Here is a 24,864-nt window from a genome sequence, read left to right on the forward strand (position 1 = left end):
AGACCAGTACTGGTAGAGTTTTTAGTAGAATCTAGAGCAGAAGCTGCCATTAAAAAAAGGAATAATTAGTAGAGCATATAAAATATTGTATAAAAACTATAAGAATCAATCAGAGGAGGCTGGAAAGGATTGGGAAGAGAGACTGGATGAGCAATTCACAGGGAAACAATGGAAGGATGTATGTGTGTCTCCCAGATATGCAACAAAATCTAGAAGATTTAGGATTTTTGCTTGGAAATGTTTATATTAGTTTTATACACCAAGTAGACTCCAGAGAATTTTCCTCAGATAGATAGCAAATGTTGGAGGTGTGACAGGAAAGAAAGAATTAATTTGGAACATATTTTCTGAGAGTGTAGTGAGTTGGTGGACTTTAAGGATTCCCTGTGGGATGCAATGTCGGAGATCCTGAGTGGGCAGATTGGTTTGACGAGGGAGATGATTCTTCTGAACTATAATACAGAATTGGAATTGTCTGGACATGGTAAGACCTTGCTGTCTCTAATTATGGTGGCTGCCAAAAAATCAATTACTAGAAAATGGAAATCAAAATATAAACCAACTATATTAGAAGTAGTGAATATATTAAGGGAGATAAAACAACTGGAATTGAGATCTTTAGAAAAAGGTAGGCACAAACTACATATGAAAAAATAGGAATTGTGGGAAAAATACAAACAGGAGAGGAATGAGGTTTGAAAGAAGGTAGTACTTAAATGAGCTATGTAATGTTTGACTGAAAACAATTGGATAGATTATAAGTGATGTATAATGTTTGCAAATGGGAATGTGTCAGTATGGTTTGTGATGTAAAATGCTTGCAACTAAGATTGTGTTGGTGTGGTTTGTTTTCATGCATATAAATGTATGGTTGTTTATGTCATAAGTGATGGTTTAATAAAGATGTTTCTTGTTTAATAAAGGGGCAGGAATTTAATAATTTGTGTAATGTTGCTTGAGTTATATGATATATAGCAATATATGTGAAGCATAATGTTTATTAATTTAAACTTGTTAATACAGTGCGATTACTTTTATATAAAAATTCACAAATAGCAGAACACAGGTCTGGAACCATAGTCAAAGTAATAAAATAAAAAACAACCACTGCACTCATTTTTGAATCCAGAAACTTTAATATAATACATACCAAAAGGTTAAGCTCTTTCATTGTGAGACATCTTCAGAACCACTGATTAAAAAAGAGTATCACATACTTCCAATAAAAATGATAGAACAAACACACCCCCATACATTTAAACCAATCATATATCATCATGAATAACTTATAACCAATAAAATCATAATGAAAGTGCCTAACCTTTTGTTATTTATGATATTAAAGTTCCAGGATTCAAAAGGAAGTGTATTGGCCGTTTTTTTATTTTATTTTACTTTTATATCAATGTAAATGTGCCTATGTCACAAAGGATAATTCAATAAAGGTGTTTAAAAAAAACATAACAATGCAAAGAGCTGACTGTAAATAATATTACCTATAAAGAAAGTGATGATATAGCTAACTTACTGGCTGATAAATTCAGCTTAAACTATACCCCCATCTATCTCACATGAAATATCTGAAACAGACACGCCACCAGCAATTACACAAGAACACATTCTGAAAGTGTTATCAAAATCCAAAACTACTGCATCAATAAGTGCTGACAATACCCCAGGCTACATCTTGTATAGCATGAAGCATAATTTGGCCACAACACTGTTCATCCTTAGCATCCATATGGGGTTTGTACTGATTAACTAGAGACCAGCAATAATTATTCCCCTGTATAAAGGAGGATGTTTCAAGGACCCAGGCAATTACAGTCCCATAAGTCTGAGCAGCCTCATATGCAAAGCAATGGAAATAATTTTTATGGAATTAATCAATAATAAAATAATGAACTTCCAAACACTGGACCACATCAATTTGGATTCATCAAAGGAAGGTCATGCTTACTCAATCTGGTGGACTTTTTTGATAAGGTTACCAAAGCAATGGATGAAGGTAAAATCACACACAGTGCCTACCTTAACATGGCTAAGGATTTTCACACAATTCCCCACTCAGGCATCGTAGAAAAGCTTAATAAACTAGGAATAAACCCCATCATCACCTGCTGGATTGCCAACTATCTCACAGATAGGATATAGGAGATCTAAATAGGGGAAATTACCTCCATAAAAAGATCAGTCACCAGTGGGCCTCTTCTGTGTTGTATCTGCTTCTCAGAAATAAAACCAATACCAAAGTATTCTGCACTGTATTAAGTTTGCAGATGATTGCAGTGACTGAATCACCAAAGGACTCTGCCATCCTACAGGAAGGCTTGTCTCAAACAAATAGCTGATGCCACACACATGAACTAAAGCAAAATGCCAAAAAAGCATTATCATCTCCTTTGGAAAGCTGTTTCCCCAGGGAACTACCACATTGTCAACACACCCCTAAGAGTTAACCTAGTAGTTTGGGATTTAGGAACTTATATGGACATTGACCTCACTTTTGACCAGTGTGTATCATCTCTGGTATGGAAGTCCATCTATAGTGCACAATTCATAAACAAGGGAATTGTTCTAGATCCAGGGATGTCATTTTCTCCTTTTACTCAGCTCTCATTAGGCCAGACATTGAGTATAATGCCCCTGTTGGCATGCATGTGTCCAGTCACATATAGTGACATAACGCCCTCAGAGATACCTTACAGAAGGGATACAGGGCCTAAATAATATGTCCTACATGGATCGCATCAAAGCCTTATTGTTATTTTCATTCTCATACAGACTGCTAAGAAGTGACCTGTGTCCAGCATACAACACATCCTCTGACCTATTACTGATGGATTAACAGCTGCATGCATGTGTTACTAGTAAGATGAATAGGCAATAGGGAGCTCTTCGTTAAACTGTAGATTGCAGTCCCACAAGCACAAGGGAGTATAGCTGTTTTCCTATCTTCATTGCTAATGTCATTAGAAATTATTATGATTGAAAGTGTTTATAGAACATCATTTTTTTCCTACCACAGTGGTTTTAGTTTTTGTTATTGTTTTACTATTTGTTCTGCAGTGGTGGTGCTGTGGTAGCGTTGTCGCCTCACAGTAAGACGTTGTCATGTTCGATTCTCAGCTAGAGCGTCTTCTGTGTGGAGACATGCGTGAATGGGCGTACCTTCGTTGAAGGTTGTGCGTCAGGGCCGGCAACTCGGCACATAAAAATCTACTGCCAATCATTAGCGGACCAGAGTTCCGCTGTGGCGACCCCTAACTGGGAAAAGCCGAAAGACCCAACATTATTTTACTATTTGTTACTGTTTCCTTCTGTTGAATATCATTAGAAATAACAGAATGCAGAACAATTTCATGATATTGTAGTATTCTCATAACCAGATTTTTATAGCAAATGCAATCAAACTAAGCATAGTGCAGTTTTCTTATTTTATTTCACCCTTCATGGGTTGAATGTAACTGTGATTCTTTCAACTCTGTTTCCAGTAAAAAAATGAAAATGTGTTATACTAAATATGAAGTACAAATACTTAAAATTATTAAATAACTTTAATAAGAAACTTCAATATAAATAGTAGCAGCAGTAAAACAGTGTTCATGGCTCTAGCTATAAATTGTCTTTCAGATACACGCTTGCAGATAACTGAACTAAACCAGAATTAGGGGTGGTTTTAAACCTTCAAGTACTTCCTGCTTGATTATATTTTTTGTATTAACTAGTTTATTTATGTACTTATTTGTTTACTAACATGAGTAGAACACTGATGCAAATGGACCTTTTTCAGGTTTAGCCTGGGGTTATGGGTGATCATGCACATCACACCATTCATGCACGCACACACATGCACATGCACACACACACACACACACACACACACACACACACACACACACTCACACACACCACACACCCTGCAATTTTACACATTTTATACAGAAGTATTTAAAATACGCCATGAAAATTTTTTATAGTTAGCCTAAATCAAAGTCAGTAAAAAATAAATAGCAACATGAGTTCCAAAATCTAAGAAGCCATTGACTGACAGCACTGTCAGTGTAATTAAATGCAGATAAAAAATATGCATCATGGCTAAGCGTTGCCACATTTAGGGGCACAAAACTGCATTGTGAGAACAATACAAACTGACTAAAAATCAAAACCACATCTGTATCACAGAATCATCATGGCAATTTGGGTTTATAACAAATTAAAGTATAGGCATTTATTATTGACAAGTGTTAACTTGTACTGGAACTAAACAACAGTAATAATTATTAATGATGAATTGCCAATAAAATCCAAAAGTGTGAGACATATGGCAAGTAGAAATTAAAACAGTAACTATAAGTGCATTCATAATGTTGTGTTACACATATATTTTAATCCTTCATTGCATTCAAAGTGTTATGTTACAGATGTATGTTAAAAATGAAAGCTTGTTAAATGCATGGACTCTATTTGATATATGACTGGATGATTTAAAGTACTGTAATTCTTTTGACAATATATCAAGAAAAACTGTTAGTCACTCAAACGGACCTTGTATCTAACATAGGCATTTTTATACACTGCTTAATATCATCTTACTTTTTCCATTAATTTATTCATTCACTCATTCATTCATTCATTCTTTTGTTTTCTGATACATGTTAAGCCTATTTAGGATCACAGGGGAGCTGCAGTCTTTCCCAGCAAGCAATAAATTTACGGAAAAAAAAACAGTTTAAGAAAGGATGTTAATCTATACCAGGATGTAGACACACAGACACATATAGGTTCATAGGTGTTTAATAGGCTAAGGAACACAAGGCCCTTTTTAAGCCTAGCCATGCATCCCAAATCTCTGACAAGTTCTGGTACCCTTGATAAGTTTAAGCAGGGGATTGAGAGGTGAAACATTTACAAGCAAGAGCCTGAGAGATGAACCATTTACAGGCTGCCTTTGTCTTTTAGAGACACAGGTGCCAAACCAGGGATGAATGTCCTGTTCCCCATCCAATTGTCCAAGTTACACTTGAATTGGGTTAGGGAGAAATTCTGCTTCACATGGATGGGGAGCCTGTTCCAGGGAAGGGGTAGACTCTGGGATACATACCTGTCTCTACAGCAGGTCTTATTTACATCACAGACAAGGTTTAAGTTGCTAGAATTCTGGTGTTGCTTGTTTTGCAGATATGCACAAGATTCATCAGAGTGGGGTCTGACAATGTCTTGTATGCCAGGCATAGATCTACCCTCAACAGCCTGTAGGAGACAGAATACAGGGATAGGGCCTTGAGGTGGTCTGCTAGGACATGTCACTGTATTCTTTTAGTGTGGAACCTTTGTGGACATTCCAGTTGTTGGATATGCCTAGTTAGGTACATGCAAAGGAGGCATTGTACTCAATGATAGGTCTGATGAATGCTGAATACAGTGAAACAAAGACTTCTTTGAATCTAGATGGCATGCCTTTGTTAATAAGTTGCGCAGCATACAATGATCTCATCACTACTGTAGACATGTGACAGTTAAAGACTAGATTACTGTCTATGTGTGACCCAAGTCCCTGACTACTGGGTCAACTCACAGGGGTGTGTTGTCAATCTTATAGTTATCAGGGGTGGATGACTTCCTGAAGGATACTATTATGCATTTCATGATATTTAGTTTTAGTCCATGGCTCTGGTACCAGTTGTTTGTCTGTGTCAGTCCTTCCTGGAGAACATTTGTGTAAGTGGGTGATTCGATGACAGCTCCTAATTTGCAATCATCTACAAATTTAGTCAGCCATAAGCCATTGATGTTGGCCTTGACTTCAGAGAAGTAAATGCCAAAAAGGGCCAGTCCCAGGACTGATCCGTGAGGGACTCTGCTTGTGACTGGCCTCTTTGTAGAGGTGGACTCCCCAATTTTAACTTTCTTGCTCCTGTCTGTGAGACAGCTGGCCATCCACAGGGTAACATAAGGATTTGCACTTAACCTCTTAAGTTTGTCAGCAAAGCCTGAGTGGGGGACTGTGTCAAATTCCTTGGCCAGGTCAAAGTAGGCATTGTGAACTATTTTGCCCTCATCTTTTGCTTTGGTGACCTTCTCAAAGAAGTCCACCAGGTTCAGTAGGCATGACCTACCCTTGATTAAACCAAATTGGGTTGGCCAGTGTCTGGAGGTTTCCTATTACTGATCACTTCCATGATAATTTTTTCCATGGCTTTGAATATGACTAGTGAGACTTATGGGCCTATAGTTTCCAGTGCCTGTAGATGGCGCACCTCTTTACAGAGGGATGATGGTTGCTGTTCTCTATTCAAGAGGCATGAAGCCTGTTTGGAGGCTACAGTTAAAAAGCAATTCCAGAGGGCCTGATAGATCATGTTTCATGCTATTTAAAAGGCATCCTGGGATACTGTCTGAGCCCATTGATCTAATGTAGAAGAGCTAGCAAGTTAGGCAGGTGCACGGCAAGTGTGCTAAGTAGACCCAAAAGAAAAACTGCCAGCACCAAGGAAGATCCAAAATAAGTTTATTTGTAACTGAAACTAGACCGGTTTCAGCAGCAAGGCTTTCATCAGTAGTGCAGTAAGCAAAGGCAATTCAGCATCATCTTATATAATGTTAATTAATGGATTCATGTGACATCACTTCCTGAAAAAGTAAAACCAATAAGGTCAGAACAAAAGCATAAATAAAATAGTATTGGTTATTCAAAAACTTATTCATGGGTACATATATATCTAGGATATAAAGAAAAAGTTAGCTGGTATATCCATGATTATAGACAACATAAATGAAATACCTAAAAAGTATTTATACATACCCAAATATGAACCTAAAACATAAAACTGGGTATTAAATGTCTATAATTAGATACCAACCACAAAATCCTATAGTGAGCTGGAATGCAAAAAATATATTAATAATATAACTAAATAAAGTAATAAGTATACATACATAATGCAAGTGGTATTTAGTTATAATTTATCATTTAGTCCAGGGGGAAAAAAACCCCAAGTTTAATGATCCACCTGTTTTCTTTGGCATTTAAGATATCATGCCAACCTGATTTAAACGATCGATTACCTATAATGTGATCAATGATGGTAAAAGTAAATTTGGCCGTGGGATGTTTAATGGAATGTCTATATAATGCATTGGTTAGTCTCTTGTTTCTAATATCTCCAAGATGTTCAGAGATCCTAACACGAAACTGTCTGGATGTTTGGCCAATGTAAAATGCTTGACATGTACATGTGGCAAGATAAATGATCCAATCTGAACTGCAGTTTCCAAAGAATTGTATGTTAAATATTTGTCCAGTGTTCCTACTTGTGAAAGTGGTGGTTTTGAAGATGTGATTGCAAAAACTGCAATGTCCACACGGATAAATGCCTATAAGTTTGTCCCCAGTAAGTGTTCTCTGGCTTAACGTGTCATCATTAACACTGTTTTTTTTAATAGTGTGAAAAGAGTGATCCTAAGGTTTTGCCTTTCCTATAGGAAAAATAACATCGTTCACCAAGATAATCTCCCAACAGGGGATGTGAGTTCAGGATATTCCAATGAGTATTGATAATATTTACTAAATTGGCACTATTCCTGCCATAAGTAGTAACAAATCTACAAAGATCCGATTCCTTGTTTTCAGATTTGGTATTGTATTGGAGAAGAGAATCCCTGGATTTGGCATGGCTAAGTTGGACTGCTGACTCAATGCTGCGTGCTGAATAGCCTCTGGACAAAAATCTCTTAGTCAAATCAATATGGTGATCATTAAGATCATCCGATGAGGAACAAATCCTTTTCATCCTCAAAAATTGAGATTTGGGTATATTTCTGATGATATGTTTAGGATGGAAGCTGTCAGCATGCAAAAGAGTGTTATATTGTGGGAATTTCCTGTGGACGGATATTCTGAGAGTATTGTCTCCCTGTCTTGTTAAGTGGACGTCCAAATAATTAATTTCACTCCGATTGTATGCCACAGTGAATTCAATGCCCCAGATATTCCCATTCAAGTGTTGAATGAATTCCTGGAGGTATTCCTCACCTCCTTTCCATACAAGCCAACAGTCATCCAGGTATCTTCTCCATATATCGATCTCCGGTAAGTATATATTGTGCATAGGATCATATATAATCATTTCTTCAATGTAGCCCATAAAGAGATCAGCATAAATGGCCGTGCCCTGTAGTTGCCAATAGCAGTTTTGTTGAAAATAGAGGACGTTTTTAGTGAGAATGTGTTCCACCATGCATAGTAATAAAGTATTCATCCCTGGGGGGTATAGATTGGTTTTGTTTAGCCAATAATCCAAGGCTTTGAGACCTGCCCAATGAGGGATGCTGGTATAAAGTGAAGAAACATCAAGGGTACACATAAGCCATTCGGGGTCCAATTCAGACTCGGAGACAATCTGCAAAAATTCCGTCGTATCCTTGATTCTTGCTCTAACACATGTTAATAATGGTTTCAATTTCTCAGTTAGAAAAACAGATAAGGGTTCCGTAAGTGACCCATTGCCGGATACAATTGGTCTACCCGGTGGCTGATGAATGGACTTGTGGATCTTAGGAAGTAAATAGAGTTGTTGTTTCGCAGGATCCTTAACTATTAAATGAGTTCTAGTTTTATCTGAGATAATTCCAGAATCCACTGCTTGTTCCAGGAATTCATTAATCTCAGAAGCAAAACCAGGTGTAGGATCAATCTCCATTTTCATGTAGTGATGATGGTTAGATAATTGTCTGAGACCCTCATTCACATAGTAATCAGTGTCCATAACCACCACCGCTCCCCCTTTATCAGCAGAAATAATAACAATATCTGTATTATTTCTGAGTTGTGTAAGTGCCAATTGTTCCTTCCTAGACATGTTATGCCTCATAGTGTCCACAGAGCCCAAATTAAAGTGTATGTCCTTAATAACTGCCTGCTGGAAAACAGCTACATGTTTGTCCATAGGGGGGTTAAATGTAGATTTGTGGAATCTGAAATCAGATGATCTTTGAGCATTGTCAGTTTGGTCCTGTTGTTTGAAAAATAATTTAAGGTTAATTTTTCTACAAAAGTCAATTGTATCAGAAACAAGGATACTTTCATCAATTAAAAAAACAGGTATAAAACCAAGGCCTTTATTAAGTAGGGAATATTGATCATCAGTCAAGACATGTTTAGAAATATTCAAAACATTGGTACATTGATTATTCACTTCACTATCGACATAAACAGCTCTTCTAAGTTTGTTACCCCTGTGCTTCCTACCGGCCCTGTGTTTTTTCCCCCTAAAGGGACCTCAGTCCTTCTGCCCCTTTTGGCATTTGGGGAATCACCAATATTGGGTGTCTCCGTATCTGTGGTTGAGGATTCATCACCAGAAGTGATATAATTGGACCCTGTCTTTTTTAAAATGGATCTTGGTCTTTTTCTACGTATAGAGGAAGCATTCTTTGTACCATGAACAAACCTCACACTCCTTTGTGATTCAAATTGTTTGCCCTTGTCATAGTCATCCTTATCCCGGGCAAATTTATGCAGTTTCTTGTTCTTAAGGTTATTTTCCAAAATTGAAAGTTCTTTGGATAATTTACTAAGACAACCCTGAAAACTAGTATCTTGTTCAAACGGTTTAAGACTGTTACATATTTTTTCCACTTCAGTAATATTACTCTGTATTGTTCTCTCATAGAAAGAAGCCAAAATATTAACTCTGGTCATGGCAGCATCCTGTTGTGCTTGTTGCCAATCTTTCAACAGAGTTTCATCCGGTGTGCCCACTAGTGGTTGGATTTTACATCGCAATCCTCTAGGGGATATGTTCTGTGCTTGATACGCCTTAAACAATTTATTGTGCCAAATGTTTGTTCTGAGCATCTTAATTTGTTTACCTAATTTGAAGAATAAGTTTTCGCAACCGTCAACTGGATCAGTGGTTTCCAAATCAACCAATTCCATATGTTCAGTACCAATGCCAAAAATTTTTAGGTCATCCTTATCGGAGCATAGACCAGAAAGCAATTTATTGAGATCCATGACAATAAGTTGCAACAAACCGGATGAAAAAATATATGGAGTGGACTGTAGCTGAGATATTGAGGGTTGAATTAGCAAATAATGAATATATTCCAAAAGAAATGGTCAATTTGAATCACAAAGGAGTCGAAGCTGAAAAAAGTCACAAATATACCTTTATACATAGGAGATGAATAGCTCCAGTAAGTTGGCAAAAACACTTATTCAGAACCTATCTAATTGTATAGATGCATAGTCTGGATAGATGAAAAAAATATAAATGTTGTTATTCAAAAGGGCTACGTCCAATAGCTTACTAGCCCTATGTTATAGAAATCAAATGCTGTCCGTTACCAAGGTCCTATAATAGACCATACAGGGCTGGGTCTAATGGCTACTGGCCCTATTGTATAAATATCAAATGATGTCAGTACCCAAAGTCATGTGATAAACCATGCAGGTTGTATCATATATATATTAAAAATTGTGTATACTTGGGATGATATTATATGTCAACCATCAAAAAGAGTTGTTATTAAACAAACATAAAACCTTCACATATATGTTGGAAAATCCTGTATAAGATATTAAGTTCACCTAGCAACATATATAGATGGAAAATACCAATATGGAGTTACGTTGTGGCCAACATACTAATTTCACATAGAAAAAATATAAAATTAGGCACTGGTAATTGTTGAAGGTCAATAGTTATTCAGTACAGTCATCAAATACTATAGTTAACAATGTATGTATATAGGTAGCAATCTTAAATGCTATTAAACCCAGAATAACTGACCCCAGCCAATATTATTCTGATAAGTCAAGTCAGACAATAGTATAGCAATATATGGTCCCACAAATGTATGCTACTAAACAGAACAAAATATAATCAAGACAGTAGAAACCTATTAATGTGAACAAGTATTAATGAAAGATTGAAGTTGTAAAAATATCCCCTGAAATGTAGGGATAGCAGTATCAAAAGTAATATTAATGACCACAAGATATGCCCATAATCAGCAAATATAGTTTTTAGTAAAAAAACAATATTTAACCAGCACAAAAGCAACCAAGCTAGTGCATATAAACGTGGTCTGCAGAAGCAATATAATAGTGAACAGCAGAACAAAATATTTGAATGTAAATCCTAGAATCAAATACAGCCTAATATCTTAGTGCTGAAGGTTGTGAATCACAATCTTATATAAGAAAAAAAGTGTATACATATGTTCAAAAATATAAGAGCACGTACAAGAAATGTCTTAGCAAAAATGTCACTGTTGTATTGTACTCAAACAATTCTCTCCAATGGTATGTTCAAAGGACAAATCAACGGCTAGGCCCCCACCATCCAAACAGTTACATAAATGTCATGAATAAGGTGTTCCCGATAATCCAACAGGCCCCAAATGATGAAAAATATGTTCCAAAATATGGATGTTATAAACAGTACCTGGAGAAAATGATGTTAATTAGGACCATGTAAGAATTCTTCCAAAAGAGTAAACCAGAAAGCCCATTCGATCTTTAAAGTCATTGGTGACCAAATAAAGCATAGAAGTCCATTGATAATTCGCATATGCCCTTAATCCAAGTGATCGCGATATTCCAAATCGAGGCGTTATACAGATACGCCTAACAAATGTATAGGCAAAGCAAAAATGATGTACAAATAACAAGATTACACTAATGTAATCAAATGTTCATAAAAATAGCCAAACTGCATCCCCGATGAAATATCGACCAACTGTAGAACGCAAAAAATAAAACGATAGGCTCAACGACCCTTAGCAACACAGCCTGATTCATAAAGAGTGGAAAAGCACTTGCAGCCACGTGTAGATACCAACGAAAAGACACATAGCCTTACTGCATCCCATGTACTCACTAAATGTCCTTGCCGAACATGATAATTCGAAAGGAAATGACCAAAAGCCAATACTAAAAGATAAAAGAAGATGTAGATGCCATTAATCCAATAGTGTCCATAGCGAAAAATCCTCAGCAGCAGACACAAAAGATGGCTACCCGAATGGTAGATCCCCCAAATGCCAACAGCCAGCAAGAAACGGAAGGCAATCTAATGTAGAAGAGCTAGCAAGTTAGGCAGGTACAAGGCAAGTGTGCTAAGTAGACCCAAAAGAAAAACTGCCAGCACCAAGGAAGATCCAAAATAAGTTTATTTGTAACTGAAACTAGACCGGTTTCAGCAGCAAGGCTTTCATCAGTAGTGCAGTAAGCAAAGGCAATTCAGCATCATCTTATATAATGTTAATTAATGGATTCATGTGACATCACTTCCTGAAAAAGTAAAACCAATAAGGTCAGAACAAAGGCATAAATAAAATAGCCCATTGATGCAGTCTTTTTACCTTAGAGACAATATTAAGGACCTGTTCCCTAGTGATAGTGGAGGGAGTTATCTTTGATGGTATTTCCTGGGGGAAGGTTGATGACTAGAGAGGGGTAAATTTGGAGCTGAATTTGTCAGTCAGAAAATTTGCTATATTTTTCTGGCTCAGTATAGGTGGTCCCATTTACAATGAGTTCTGCACACAACTGTGCATTGCCTTTGAGGTTGCGGACATAGCAAAAGAATGCCTTGTGGTTGTCCTTCGCCTGGTATACTTTATTTGTCCTCTGAGCTGTTTGTCTAATTTGATGAGTGTTTTTATCCTGCCTGGTGCTGCACCTCCTAATTTTGTCATGACTTTTTTCCTTCCGTTATACAGCCTATTGATGTTGTGATTCCAGCAGGGTGGCTTGTTCTTTGAGTTAGTTCTGTACTTCTTCCTGGTGGTACAGCTGCCTCTAAGCAGCTATTAATATGCATATAAAGACAACAGTGTTCTCAGGGCTTATGGGGGCTAGAAATTTTGCCAGGTTATCACTTAATAGTAGGAAGTTAGCCTTAGAGTAGTTCCTAAATATTCCAGAGTTAGCTGGGGTTCAAGGTTTATTTTTTACTTCAAAGGAGTCCATTTTTTGGTCTTACCTTTCTGGAGAAGACATTACAACAGAGGGTGTGCAGTACTCTCCCATATTAGTGTGAACCAGATCCAGTATGGTTGTACCCCTTGTTGGTATATTGACAATCTGGTCAAGGAAGCTTGTGTTTACAAAATCCAGAAATCTCTGTGCCTATAAGTTTGGGTGTTGTATGTGATTTCCAGTTAATAATGGAGTAATTAAAGTCACCCATGAATATGGTATTGGGTTGGATAGTGTTTTCAATAAGTTTAAATACATGGTATAATTTTCCTGGGGCATAGAGGGAGGCCTATAGCTTGCAAGGAAGTTGTACTGGATTTTGCCTATGGTGATTTGAATACAGAGAAGCTCAAGTGCATTGTCCTGTTTGACCAGCTTTGAGGTATATTTATTTTTGATGTAACTCGAGACACCTTCACCTTTAGTCTCTGTCTGTGTAGTAGCTGGTCTAAATGTGTGGAAGGCATTATAACCTTCCCTCTTGCTGTGCTCTCCGTAGCTTTAAACCATGTCTCAGTGACCACACAGATGTCAGCATTTTCTAGGGTGAAGAGAGCTTCTAGGGAGTGGAGTTTTTTGTTTAGACCCCTAGAACTGAGCAGTAACACCTTTAGATTTTCTTGGTTTTGATTTGCTATGTTGAAAGTACTTTCAATCTGGCATTGCCTAAAAAAGGCACTATGGAGGAGGATGACAATGTTTTACCTAATATTCGAAAGCTTGGAGGGGAGAGGTGCAGACCATCCCTGGCAAAGCAGCATGGTCTGTTGACCATCTCCTTCCATGCTGACAAATATTGCACCCTCTTAGAATGACACCAGAAACTAAGCCAATTATTAAAGTCAGTCATCTTTTGTTCATATTTGTGGAATCATCCTTGGAGAAGGTAAAATGCTACTCTATACTAGGCTCATAACAGCCTAGGACACATGTTCTGTGAGCTCCATGATGCCTCTCTTCATAAAGTCTAGAGAGGTACATCTCAGGTCATTTACACCCAAATGGACTATGACTGAGTCATACTGGTACTTGTGGTGAGGTGGCTGTTTCAGGAAGGGAGCTACCCTGTAGCAGTGAGACTGAAGGTGAGCCACAGCTGCTTGTGGGTACTGATGTTCCCTTGGACAGAGTGACTGCAAGGGCAGAGGTGAGTGGTAGTACCCAGGCTGACAGTTAGGCACTGCTGTCAGAGGATACCAGGCTTCCTGGGGAAAGGGAGCTGGGAAGGGTCACAAAGATAGAGTTGGGACAGGCTCAGCTCTCAGACCCTACACTGAGAGGCTTAAGAGAGGTAGCTAGGAAGGTGCCTGATTGACAAGAAAAGGTGGAATCTATATATTGGGACAAAGGGTTACCGTATAGAGAGTGGACCCTGAGGGAGGGCTAGAAGGTGAGGTAATACAGAAGTTGGTAGTGCCCAGAGCCTACCATCTGGCACTTCTAGCCATAGCCCATGACATTCCCTTTGCAGGTCATATGGGCATAAAGTATACAAAGAGATATATTATGCAGAACATTTATTGGCCTAAGATTTCCTGGGATGTAACAGGGTACTGCAGGATCTGTGAGCAAAGCCAAAAGGCAGGCAAGGAAGCAGACAAGGTCAAAGCTCCTTTGATGCCTTTGCTTGTGATTGAGGAGCCATTTCAGAGGGCAGGAGGCAGGGTCATAAATTGTACCATGTCAACATGATGAAACCTTACCATGATAGAGAGGCCCTTCTACTGAGTATTTTCAGTGGATGGCAGAAGGAGTCTGAGGGGGATCTGGTGACTGATCTCCTCAGTGAGGCACAGACTGACACCTCAGTGGAAGGGATAGCAATATCCCAGCAATTATGCCCTACCCAGGTTCGAGAAATTTGAGCAGTGTTAGAGGAGTTTGGGGGCATGTTCACTGGGAAACCAGGGTGTACCTACCTGGTGCAGCACCATGTGGATACAGGACCCCAAAGGCCTATTAAGCAGGCCCCTTATATATGAGAGAGTCAAACAGACTCTGAGGGAGGAGATACAGGAAATGTTGGAACTAGGGGTAATCCAGGAATCCAGCAGTCCCTGGGCCTCCTCACTGGTGCTGGTACTAAAGAAGGACGGCAGCACCAGGTTCTGTGTGAACTACAGGAAATTAAGTAGTCACACAGAGTCAGATGCTTACCCCATGTGTAGAACGGATGAAGCCCTAGAGCAGCAGGGTGGGGCTAAGTATTTTTCCACTATTGATCTTGCCAAGGCTACCAGCAGGTGCCCTTAACTCCCAGTGCTAGAGAGAGGTCAACCTTTATGACTTCTTTCTGCTTATATGAGTTGACAAAGATACCCTTTGGGATGAAAAATGCTCCAGCAACTTTCCAGAGGCTGGTAGATTGCATCCTAGCAGGAGCAGGAAATGTTGCCCTTACTTACCTGGATGATATTGCCATCTACAGCCATTCCTGGCAAGAGGATCTTCAGCATGTCAGGGCCTACCATCTGGGACTTCTAACCATAGCCCATGACATTCCCTTTGCAGGTCATATGGGCATAAAGTCTACAAAGAGATGTATTATGCAGAACTTTTATTGACATAAGATTTCCAGGGATGTAACAGGTTACTGCAGGATCTGTGAGCAGCGCCAAAAGGCAGGCAAGGCAGGAGACAAGGTCAAACCTCCTTTGATGCCTTTGCCTGTGATGGAAGAGCCATTTCAGAGGGTCACTATGGATATTGTGGGGTCTCTAAGTACCCCAAGTTCCACAGGGAAGAAGTATATCCTAGTCATAGTAGATTATACTACCAGATACCCTAAGGCAGTGTCTCTGTCCTCCATTGAGGCAGAAAAGATGGCAAATGCTTTGTTAGAGATTTTCAGCAGAGTAGGTTTCCCAAAAGAGGTACTGACTGACAGAGGTGCAAATATCACATCAGACCTGCTGGGTTGTCTGTGGTAGCACTGTGGGGTGAAGCACCTAAAGACCACCCCCTACCATCCCCAGACTAATGGCCTAGTGGAGAGGTTGAACTCTACGCTAAAGACCATGCTATGGGCATTTGCAGACCAGTTTAAGAGGAAGTGGGACAAATATTTGCCCCATCTGTTGTTTGCTTACAGAGAGGTGCCCTAGAGCAGCAGGGTAGGGCCAGGTATCTTACCACTATTGATCATACCAAATGTTACTGTCAGGTGCCCCTGACTCCCAGTGCTAGATAGAGGTTAAACTCTGTGACTCCTTTTGGCTTATATGAGTTCACAAAGATGCCCTTTGGGATGAAAAATGCTCCAGCAACTTTCCAGAGGCTGGTAGATTGCATCCTAGCAGGAGCAGGAGATTTTTCTCTTGCTTACCTGGATGATATTGCAATCTACAGCTATTCCTGGCAAGAGCACCTTCAGCATGTCACAGAGGTGCTGAGCAGACTATAGAGGGCAGGGTTGACCATTAACCCCAATAAGTGTCTTATGGGTATGGCAGAGGTCTCCTACCTGTGACAAAATGTGGGGAGTGGTAAAGTCAGACCAGAACATGCCAAAGTGGAAGCCATTGAGGCATGGACTGCTCCTGTTAATAAAAAGCAGGTGAGGGCATTCTTAGGGACAGCAGGGTACTACAGAAAGTCTGTCCCCAATTATAGTACCATAGCTGCTCCCCTCACAGACCTGACAAGGAAAATAGGCCAGATAAGGTAGTGTGGACCCCAGCATGTCAGCAGGCATTCCAGAAGCTTAAAGGAACTTTGGGAGGACCCACTGTGTTAGCCAGTCCAAATTACAGCAAATAATTTGTTGTGCAGGTGGATGCTTCAAACCATGGGGTGGGAGCTGTACTCAGCCAGGTTTCTTCAGAGGAAGAATAGCACCCAGTGGTATATCTCAGCCATAGGCTCTAACCCAGGGAGGAATGCTATGCATCTGTAGAAAAGTAATGTCTAGCTATAGTGTGCACACTGCAGGGACTTCAGCCTTATCAGTATGGAAGGAAATGCACTGTAGTCATAGACCACAATCCCTTAACATGGCTGCATCGATCTAGCCAGCAAAATGGTAAAGTACCAAGGTGGAGCCTAGGTTTGCAGGCATATGATATGACCGTGCAGCACCACAGTGGGGTTAGCAATGCTAACGCAGATGGCATTTCAAGACAGGGAATGGAATAATGCATTCCCAGATAGGCTCATCCCTCTCAAGCAATGTTTCTCAATGGTCAGTTGAAAAACTAGCTTGAGTCATTGAGGGGGGAAGAAGTGTGACAAAGGGGAATACTGCCAGCACAGCTGTCTGGAATTTTGTAAATAATTATATGTCATTTGTGAATATCAACATGATCTATATAAGATGCTTGTGTTACAATTGTATTAGAACTGTATGCCATGTGTATATCAAACTGGTCTGTACAGACGTGTGTTAAAAAGGTACTTTATAAAGTACGTTTGCTTGAAATGTAACTACAGTGTGCCCTGCTGGAAGAGAATAGAAATGTGCATGAACTATTGTAACTGTTTAAATGTATATATTTTAACAGTGGAAACTGGAATACAGGAAGTTAACTTCAGAAAAATAGCAGAAATTAAGTGACTTTATAGGCTAGGCCGGAGACATATTGTGTGTACTAGGGAGCTTTTGTGTTGTCTTTAAGGTAAAATAATTACTAGTCTTGAAATGTCCATGAATGTAATTGTTTTATGACTTCCAGCATTTGCTAAAGATCTGAGGTATATGTATTTTCATAGGTAGATGCTAAATACTGCTAGATTCCACCAGTGGGGGTTTCACCTGGGATAGAGTCAGATGACAAGAAATTATGTAATTCTGCAAGCTATCCCAGCAGTAATATTTGAGATACTAATTTGAGAACTCTTTGAGAGAGAGAGTGCAGTCTGTATTCTGTCTTGGACCTGAAAAGAACCATTCACCACATCTGCCTTGCTCTGATGAAGTTTCCAGGGAACAGTGCAATTCTCCTTGATATAGTCAATAATATAGAAAAGATTAGTTTAGATATGTTTCTTTATTTATCTGAGACTGTCCTGCAATATTATTTTAAATATTTCCTGTGATTTTGAACTCTGATGTCATTATGAATATATACTGAGTATCTTCTTGTTCTTTTATTATTTATTATTAAATATATTTAAAATATCTGTGGTGGTGCAGTGGTAGCATTGTTGCCTCACAGCAAGAGGTTCTCCCATTCGATTCTCAGCTGGAGTGCAAGGAGTGCCTTCTGTGTGGAGTCTGCATGTCCACCCTGCGGTTGGGTGGGCGTTCGAAAGACATGTGTAAATGGGAGTGCCTTTGTTGAAGGTTGAACATTGAGCTGGCACCTCAGCATTCATGAAAATCTACTGCCAATCATTAGCGGACCGGAGTTCCATTGTGGCGACCCCTAACCGAGAAAAGCCAGAAGACAACAACATTAAATATATTTAAACCTTTCATTGTAGCTGGTCTGTCTAGAGATATTTAAGTTTTGAGAGTACTTCTATACTTATTTGGTGACACTGTGTGGGCCACTCCTAATAGCCTTGCTCTTGGTCAAACTACCATTTATATTAATATTAATATTACACAGTAAGATCGAATACCCTTTGTTAAGAACCTTAAAGTTGCTGATAAGGAGTTGGCTGGTGGCAGTGATAACTGTAGATCAGAGTGTGGGTATGTACCTTTAAGAAATATTTCCAGATTTAGCATGTGCATATATATACTGAGCACATGCAGGCAGCAGTGCCATTTTGAGAGAACAGCCAGAGTGTTAACATGCATGAGTATGGTAGTCAGTCTGTTAATACGTTTATCTAAGTTTAAGTTACCAAGCCTCATTTCTGATGTGTTTGTGTATAATAAGGATGATTGAACAGAACCCACAAATGCTCAATTCTTTCATCTTGACTGATGAGCAACATGGTGTCAGAACCGGGATTAGAAGAGCAATGTCTACAAGCCATGAGATTCAGAGTTGAAGGTGAAGGCAGACTAAGCTAGTCAAGTGAAATGGAACTCAGACAAATGAAAAAGGGCCAGAAATGAGCTAAAGGTAAAGAAAAAAATGCACAAATTTATTTGGCAAAGAATATGAAACGGTGCATTTATAAGGCACAAAATACATCATTAGTCAAATGAATAGCGCAAAAACATATTATTAAGCAAACAAAAGGCACAAACCATATTATTATTTAAATGAAATGTTCAAAACCATGATAGGTGATAAAACTAGCAAAACTATGTATATGGGGCTCAGAATTATCTTTTGGTTTGCATAATGAGCATATTTAGAGCAAAACAGGCACAAGAAAAGTATACTGGGCATGATAAGAGATTAGAAAGGCATAATGAGTACAATAAAAGGGCAAATTATGCTTAAAGATCAATACAACTGCATGTTTTTTAGTAAAAGACTGTGTTTGAGCACAAACTACTATATCGTATTGACTGAAGCCATTCAAAGCTTAGCTAGTATTGTTTGAAGTATCTCAGAGTGTGCAAAGTGTTTGCAGAGTGTGTGCTTTATTACAGTGCAATTATTTCAAAGAGTTTGCTGTGTGCAAAGTACAGCTATATTGCAAAGTGCAATCAAAGTACAGCCATTTGAAAAAGTTTCTTGTGCTGTGTGCATTTATTTGCAGACAGCTGCCATTTCAGAGTGTTTCTTTACTGTGCAGTTATTTTGCAAAGTACAGCCATTTTGAAAAGTTCTTGTGCTGTGTACAGTTTATTTGCAAAGTTCATTCATCTCAAAGTGTTTCTTACTCTGAGCTTTTTCCATTGTGTACAGTTTATTCACAAAGTACAGTAATTTTGAAGTATTTCTTACACTGATAAGGAGTGGTTTCACAAAGTACAGTGATTTCAAAGTGTTTTTGTGCTATGGAGACATTTTTAGCAAAGTTCAGTTATTTCAAAGAATCTATTGTGCTGTTGGGCATAATTACAAGTACTGGCATAAAGTTCTGGCATATATATATTTGTGTGCATGTTTGTACATGATTTCAAGCACCTTCACTACTGTGTGTTGATATGGCAGAGGCATTCACATACCAAGCCCACTGGTGTATGATCATAATATAGCAGAGAACTGGAGAGTATCTGAGCAGGAATACAATATTTTCATGCAAGCAGCCTTTTCTGACAAAGATGCATGCACAAGGGCATTCATTTTGCTTAACTTAGCTGGGTCAAAAGCTATTGAAAGAGAGCATTCATTTGTGTATGCACCAGAAGTATATGAGGAGAAGGGAAAACCATCATATTGTGGTACCGGCTGAATTAAGAGAAGACCCCCGAGTGCTTAAAATGTAAATTTAGAGAAATGTGCAACCCACAGACAAATGTTACATTAGAGAGGCACTTATTTTATACAAGAGACCAAAAGCCAGGTGAAACATTTGCAGCTTATATCACTGACTTGAGAAACAAAACTAAAATGTGCAGATGTGGTGACTTGAAAGATAACTTAATAAAGGATATGTTTGTGTGTGGTGTTAATAATGCTGCAGTGAGAAAGATTTTGTTTCATGACAGTGATTTAGCATTAAGCAAAGCCATACAGATTTATCAAATCCATGAGCTCACAGAAAGGCACACAAGTATGCTTACAAGTGACAAGAGCATGGTTTCAACAGCTTCTAGAGCAAGTGTAGACAGCATCCAACACATGGCAAGCAGAAACAGGCCTAAGCACATGGCAGCAGCAACCCCTGTGAGTTTTTTCTGGGAGACCTTGTAGCTTTCTAGCAAGTTCCAAGATTAGCTCAGTAAAAAGGGCATGCTCAGTACAGTATAAGAGTGAGTTAGCAAAATGCAAGTCAATTCTTATTGTTAACTGTTGAAATTGTGGAGCCAACCATGAGTCTAAAAGAGAGAAGTGCTTAGCATTTGGTCAACAATGCCACAAGTATAAAAATAGCACCATTTTCAAAAGTTTTGTAAATCAAGCAAGCCTCATTCAGTTATTAAGAAAGGTCACTCAAAAAAGCAAGTTGATCATGTAGAGAGTTGCAAACCTAATTTCTGTGTAGATGGTGTATCAGTGGTCAGTGAAAAGGTTAATGCAGTAGATTTATTGGCAAAGAATGAAGTATTTTGTACTGTTCTGATCAATGGTAAACCCACAGAGCTCAAAGTAGACACTGGTTTAAAGTGTAATGTAATGTCAGCAGAAACATTTGCTAAAGTGAGGGGTGGTGAGCAACTTAATTTGGCCAATTGTGCAAAGCTTGTTGCTTATGGAGATGAAGAGATTCAAACCGAGGGCTCAGTAGTGCTTTCATGTTACTTGGCCGGGAACAGCTTGCAATTTTATGTAGTTAGAAGAACTGTGCAGTCATTATTAGGTCTCAGAGAGAATTTAAGAATGACACTGCTTATTTTTTTACCAAAGAAGTACATCATGTAAGCACATGTCCCAGTTCCAGCTTCAGTGATACTATTTTTTCAGAGTATGCTGATGTTTTTGAAAACAAGCTAGGCAAACTTCCAGTTGTGCATTCCATGAAAGTAGACACAGAGGTCAGTCTTGTGGTCAGACCAGCAAGAAGACTTCCAATAGCTATACAGGACAATGTCAAGGTCCAGTTAGACAAAATGATGCAACAAGGTGTGACTTGTCCAGTCACAGAACCAACTGAGTGAATATGCATTGAACCAAGAGACTTAAACAAGGCATTAAAAGGACCTCATCATCCCATGTATACAGTTGAGGAGATTGCAGCCCTCATGCTACAAAACTGTTACAGTCCTACCTTTCTTCTAACAGGAAATGCAACTGTTCTGTCCCCACATAGCCTAATACTTTTTCCTCCCCTTAAACTCATGTCTACCTCTGAGCACAAACCTAACTTAACTCAAATGTAAATAATGTAAATATCACAACTGTACAACCCACAAATAACTGCTACCACCTTTTGCTCTCTTTCTCTTCTTAATTTCAGATGCCTTATAATCAAGGAACTTATTCCTGTTCTTTAGCTTAAAATCAAACTGTAACCATGATTTCTTTATTATGATTATCTGTACCTACACTATATAATGCCATCCTAAATATTTTGACACTATGCAACCAAAGAATTTACGTTGTTCTCTAACACAAAAATTATATTTTAATTGTGTTTTCTTTACTTTGATTGTAACTGTGAATACTCTATATAACGCAGAGATGTTTTAATTGTGTCTTCTTTACTTTGATTGTAACTGTGAATTACACTATGTAATGCAGAGCTTTTCTCCCGGGACCACCACTGAAAATGGGCTCCCTGAGCCCAGTGGACCTCCCCGGTCATTAAACTGAAATAAATATATAATAAATGTCAAATGCCACTGTTTATTTCTGTCTTAGATGTGAAGAGTTCATTTTGGCAAGTGATGCTTGATCGTAAATCTTCAATACTGACTGCATTCAGTACCCCATTTGGTAGATACAGATTCCTCAGGATGCCTTTTAGAATAAATTCTGCAGGAGTCTTTCAGCATGCAATGGAGCAAATTTTTTCAGGCTATCGGTATGCAAAAATAGTTGATGATTTACTGGTTGGAGGTAATGGTGAAGCTAAGCATGACAGAAACCTCAGGAAAGTCCTGGACAGAGTACATAAAGAGAACTTAAAGCTTAATTCTCTGAAATGCAAATTCACACCACCAGACGTTACTTATGTAGGTCATTTATTTACCAGTACAGGCTTTCAACCAGATCCTTCTAAACAAGCAGCCATTCTTGAGATGCCAGCTCCAGACAATGTCCAAGCCCTACAGCATTTTTTCTTGGTATGGTTAACTATTTGGGTAAATTTATCCTTGACTTTAGTGAGTTATCAGTGCATTTGAGAGAGGTGACATGCAACAATGTTGCATGATCATGGTTAGAGCAACACCAGAGAGCATTTGATAACCTCAAACAACAAATTGCTATCCTGTCTACATTAAGATACTATGATGTCCACAAACCAGTAGTTCTTTCCTGTGATGCTTCAACATTCTGTCTTGGTGCAGTTATTCTTCAAGAGGGCAGACCTGTTGTCTATGCATCTAGAACTCTTACCCAAAATGAGATGCAGTATGTTCAAATTGAGAAGGAACTTTTAGCAATTGTGTTCGCATGTTTGAAGTTCCATGATTATATTTATGGCTGAGCAATCCAGATAGAAACTGACCATCAACCTCTAGTCACTATTTTAAAGAAATCTATGCATTCCACTCCAGCAAGACTACAAAGAATGATGCTTAAATTGCAAAAGTACAATTTCAAAATGGTCTACACAAAGTGTAAACTTCTTTATCTGTCTGATAGCTTATCCAGATTGCTCAGAAGTACTACAGAACAGCTTGATGCAGAGAATTTTGACTTTGATGTCATGGAAGTGTGTATTTTTTTTACCATGAGACTTGATGAGCTGAGACATCCTACAAAGACTGATCCAATTTTGCAAAAGCTCAGCCACTTCATCAATGTAGGATGGCCATCAAAGCGATCCAGTGTACCGCCGGAAGTACAACCTTACTTATCATACAGAGATGAGATGCTGATGGAAGATGGTATCATATTCAAAGGTCCAAAAGTTGTTGCTCCTACTTCCTTACAGCATGAATACATTCAGATTTTACATTGTGCCCATCCAGATTCCAATTCTACCAAAAGAAGGGCGAGAGGACTAATATTTTGGCCTTCTCTAGCAAAATACATTGATAAAGGGCTTTCTTCTTGTTCAGTGTGCAACAGTACTAAGCTGCATTTGCAAAAAGAGCCACCATAGCTAAGCCAAATTCCTGAACTACCTTGGTCAACAGTAGCAAGTGAGATATTTGAGTGAAACAGTCAACATTACTTAGTGTTGGTAGACTATTATTCGAACTGGTTTGAGATCGATTTGCTGCCTAACCTAACATTCAGTTCTGTTATTACTAAGATGAAACATCATTTCTCAGTCCATGGTAGTCCACATAAAGTTATTTCTGACAATGGTTCTCAGTTTACCAGTCAGTTGTTTCAGAGATTTGCTAAAGAGTGGGACTTTATCCATGTTACTAGTAGTCCTGAATATCCTCAGTCAAATGGCCTTGCTGAAAGTGCAGTACAGAGTGCAAAGCAATTACTGGAGAGGTCAAAGCATGACAATACTGATATCTTCTTGAATTTACTCAATCTCAGAAATATACCCCATGACAATCTACTTGGCTTGCCTGCTCAGAGACTTCTATCTAGGCAAACCAGAACAACCTTGCCTATTAGTTCTAGTTTGTTGGTGCTTAATACTGAAAACAACAGAGCAATCAAAGCCCAACTTTTTAAGAAGCATTCTCAGAAGTCCAGCTATGACAAAAATGAGCAGATTTCTTTATCTGTTAAAATAAGGAGAGACAGTGAGGATGCAAACAGCAAAAGGCTTTGATTGAATTGGTCAAATCAGAGGTGTATGTACCGAGCTGAGATCCTATTTAGTGGAATCTGAGGGTATGGAGTACAGGAGAAACCGCAAACATCTTCTTCCTGTATCAGAAATGATTTTGCAACATCGTACCTGTGATACAGACTCTAGATCTCAGAGCAACCCTGACAATGTTCATACTGAAGAACATGTCACAGTATCCCTTCCATTCCTGCTGATGTCCCAGATATCCCCAAAGTTGAACATTCCTTGAAGACAGGCTCCATTGCTAGATCCAATTCTAACTTTTATGTTACATGGTCAGGTCGTAGTTCAAGACCTAGTGTAAAATACACAGCAACTTGGACATGACTGCTTTATATGTGTCTAATTTTGTATATGACTGCATGTCACATAACTAGTTCTGTAAAATTGCATGTCAAAAGATCATTTCTGTAAATTGCTTGTCATTGAATACTGTCATTTCGTATATGGATCATTTCTCAAAGAGGGAGGATATAGATCAGAGTGTGTGTATG

The sequence above is a fragment of the Protopterus annectens genome, chromosome 3.part1, assembly GCF_019279795.1.
Source record: "Protopterus annectens isolate FY-2018-M chromosome 3.part1, PAN1.0, whole genome shotgun sequence".
Taxonomy (NCBI): Eukaryota; Metazoa; Chordata; order Ceratodontiformes; family Protopteridae; genus Protopterus; species Protopterus annectens.